Source organism: Rhinopithecus bieti, unplaced genomic scaffold (genome assembly GCF_001698545.2).
Source record: "Rhinopithecus bieti isolate Rb0 unplaced genomic scaffold, ASM169854v2 scaffold_41619, whole genome shotgun sequence".
In the NCBI taxonomy this organism is placed as follows: domain Eukaryota; kingdom Metazoa; phylum Chordata; class Mammalia; order Primates; family Cercopithecidae; genus Rhinopithecus; species Rhinopithecus bieti.
The window spans coordinates 745606-750086 of NW_016817072.1; positions in this window are offsets into that span (position 1 = coordinate 745606).

Below are 4481 nucleotides of genomic sequence, written 5' to 3' on the forward strand. Positions count from 1 at the left end.
ATGTGAATTATTTTAAGACAGTTAATTTTGGTCTTCTCATGTAAGAGAGCTTTTGGGAATTAAGCATATCTGTTATTTCTTCTGTAAACCTTGATCAAAGTTGCTGTAGACAATAACTTGTGTCTACATTGTCTCTGTGCCTAATCAACTCACATAGCTGCTTGGAAGGAATCTTACACTTGGAATAACAGGTGCACATTCTTCTGGTGCCTTGTGTGAAAGTACATAGAATTGTAGAATCTGCTGCTTTGACTATTCTCCCTGTCCTTATTACCACCTAGAAGAACTGAGAGCGAACCCAAGGTGTGTTAGGAGAAGGCTAGCCTGCTGAAACAAAGACACCTACATAAATTCAGTTTTTTGTTTTTTTTTTTTTTTAAGGAAGGTGTATTAGTCCACTCTCACACTGCTATAAAGAAATACCTGAGGTTGGGTAATTTATAAAGGAGAGAGGCTTAATTGACTCAGTTCCACATGGCTGAGGAGGATTCAGGAAACTTAACAATCGTGGCGGAAGGCAAAGGAGAAGCAGGCACATTCTTCACAGGGTGACAGGATGGAGTGAGTGCAGGCAGGGGAAATGCCAGATTCTTATAAAACCATCAGATCGTTTGAGACTCACTCACTGTCATAAGAACAGCATGAGGGAAACTGCACCCATGATCCAATTACCTCCACCTAGTCCTGCCCTTGACAAGTGGGGGTTTTGGAGATTACAATTCAAGATGAGATTTTGGGTGAGAACACAGACAAACCATATCAGAAGTAAAGGTCTGTTCCACCCATATAATAGTCTGCTGTGATTGTCCCAGGCTGGCAGACAGCCCTTCTGATGGTGATAATTTAAGGACCCATGTTTCATCCATCGTGTTGTACTGTCATCCCTGGGGCACTGCTGCCATCTGCATGGTTAAAACTCGGTCACTGTGAGTTCTCATTGGTGGGAAAGAGAATGTATCTGAATATCCAAATCAGAAGTGACACACTTCACTTTCATCACATTTTATTGGCAGGAACTCAGTTGTGTTATTCCAGTGAACTGCAAGTTGGGATCACACATGCTGTCCTTAGTGAGATAAGCCCAGTTATAAATTCATTTATATGAAAGATGAGAAAAATGGATGTTGGTGAATATTTGGCAGTAGCTATCCAGGAAAAAAGAGAAAGTTAAACAGAATCACTCAAATTATTTTACACCTATTATTAAAGCAACATATAGTTGAACTTTGTTCATACTACAGTTGTGTACACCATTTATTGTAAAATATTCTCAAATTCTGAAAATTATGATTTTTGAAACTACCATTGTACACTACAGTTGCAGAGAATTTTTATCCCCAATTTTGACTTATCTTTAAATGACTAAGATTTTTAAGTCTGTATATTTAAGATTTTCGGCCGGGCGCGGTGGCTCAAGCCTGTAATCCCAGCACTTTGGGAGGCCGAGACGGGCGGATCACAAGGTCAGGAGATCGAGACCATCCTGGCTAACACGGTGAAACCCCGTCTCTACTAAAATACAAAAAAAAAACTAGCCAGGCGAGGTGGCGGGCGCCTGTAGTCCCAGCTACTCGGGAGGCTGAGGCAGGAGAATGGCGTAAACCCGGGAGGCGGAGCTTGCAGTGAGCTGAGATCCGGCCACTGCACTCCAGCCTGGGCGACAGAGCGAGACTCCGTCTCAACAACAACAACAACAACAACAACAACAACAAAAAAAAGATTTTCTGTTCCCTCCTTTTCTAAGTCAAATTATTAATGATAATTAAACAAACACATTGAAAGTTGGGAGCGATATAGTTACTATAAAGAAATGAAAGCAGAAGTTCCCTTTTGTAGTAAGTTTATAAAGCAATAATCCTAAAATTTGTTTGAAAGTTCATATTAACACACTGAAAGTATAGCCTTGTTAGTTACAGAATATAAGATTTTGTGATTTAGAGTACATAGAGTAAGATACTGAAAGATAATCTTACTTTCTGGTTTTGGATAAGGCTAGAAAGAACGTTTTATACAAGTCTTAGTGTATTCAAGGAAATAACATATCTGGACTCAATATTTTAATAATATACAAGACTTAAAGTCCTGTTTGTGTTTTTTATTAAGGTAATGATTTCACTGATATATACAACTATCATAATTCATTAAATTGTGTTTTTTAAATAGGTGCAGTTTATTGTACATAAATATTGTACATACCAAATTATTGCTTCTGGTATGGAGGAAGAAATGAGAAGCATGAGAAATGCTAAATATATGGGTAACTGAGGAAAACTATTTTTTCTATTAATTTCTTTAAAATATATATAATTTTGAAAAGCAAAAATTAGAACATTGCCTTGAGGGGTTTAAAATATTATGTAGAAGTAATGTGTAGAACAACTATAACATAAATTATGGCAGGAAAGGGAGTAAATAGACCTAGATTGCTACAAGAAGTACTATATTAACTGTAAGCAGACTGTGAAAAGTTTAAGGATATATATTGCAATACCTAAAGCAACTACTTTAAAAACTGTGAAAAGGTATGATTAAAAAGCGAAGAGAAGCCAGGTGCGGTGGCTCAAGCCTGTAATCTCAGCACTTTGGGAGGCCGAGGCTGATCGATCACGAGGTCAGGAGTTCAAGACCAGTCTGGACAAGATGGCGAAACCCTGTTTCTACTAAAAATACAAAAATTAGCCAGGTGTGGTGGCAGGCGCTTGTAATCCCACCTAGTTGAGAGGCTGAGGCAGAGAATTTCTTGAACCCAAGAGGCAGAGGTTGCAGTGAGCCAAGATCACACCACGGCACTCCAGCCTGGGCAACAGAGCAAAACTCTATCTCAAAAACAAAAACAAAAAAAGCTAAGAGATTCAAATAAAAATATAAGAAATATTTAATAATCTGAAAGAAGGCAGGAAGACGTGACCACCTGCTGACTACAAGGAAGTACTCTAAATATGAAGATACACTTTAAATATAAAATAAAATTAGATAAAATATAGATATTTACATTAATGGAATTATAGTCCAGAAATAGAACCACACATATATGGCTGATTGATTTTTCAATGAAGTTGCCAAAATAATTCAATGGGAAAATGAAATCAACAAACTGCTGGAAAATCTGGATGTCCATACGGGAACAAAAAGACAAAAAGAACATCTACTCTTATCTCACATAATATGGAAAATTAACTGAAATGTATGACAAACCTAAAGGTAAGCTAAAACTGCAAAAGTACTGGAAAATAAAATAGGTGCAAATCTTCCCCAACTTGACATAGGCAAACATTTCTTAGAATAAGACACAAAAAGAATGAATCATGCCGGGCGCGGTGGCTCAAGCCTGTAATCCCAGCACTTTGGGAGGCCGAGACGGGCGGATCACGAGGTCAGGAGATCGAGACCATCCTGGCTAACACTGTGAAACCCCGTCTCTACTAAAAAATACAAAAAACTAGCCGGGCGAGATGGCGGGCGCCTGTAGTCCCAGCTACTCGGGAGGCTGAGGCAGGAGAATGGCGTGAACCCGGGAGGCGGAGCTTGCAGTGAGCTGAGATCCGGCCACTCCACTCCAGCCCGAGCGACAGAGTGAGACTCCGTCTCAAAAAAAAAAAAAGAATGAATCATTAGAGAAAAAAATTTATGGATTAGAGTTCATCAACATGAAATACTTTCTCTTTGAAAGACACTATTAAGAAAATGAAAAGACAGGCCACAGTATGGGAGAAAATACTCTGTCATGTATTTGACAAAGGACTGACTGGCATTTAGAATAGATAAAGACCTCAACTCAACAATAAGAAGACACCTCAATAACATTTTATAAAAGATACTGAGTACATGAAAAGATGCTCAACTTTATTAGTCATTAGATACCGTTACAACCATTAGAAAGGGTGAAATGGAAAAGACTGACAGAGCAAGTGTTGGCAAAGCAGGATTAACTGGAACTCAAACACAGCTGGCAGGAATGTAAAACGGTACAATTACTCTGAAAAACAGTATGAAACTTTCTTAAGGTAAACATATGCCTATCATGTAATCTAGTTATTCTACTCCTAGGTATATGCCCAAAATTAATGGAAACATATTACCATATAAAAACTTTTACACAAATGTTCATAGCAATGTTATTCACTGTAACTCCAAACTGAAAACAACCCGAATGCCCATCAGCCAGTGAACGGATTAAAAAGTGTATTATATTCATATATGGAATGGTATTCCCCTATAATACTAAACCATATTGAATAATATCCAGCAAAAGGAATGAATTACTCATATATAAAACAATAGGGATAAATCTGAAAATCATTAGACTAAATGAAAGAAACGAGACACAAAAAAATACATGCTATATGATTCTGTTAATATAAAATACAACTACGATATAGTGATAAAAAGCAGATCAGTGTTTGCCTGCAGTCAAGGGCAGGTGGAACAATTAATTTAATAAATTTAATTTTATTAAATTAAATTTAATAAAAATTAAAATA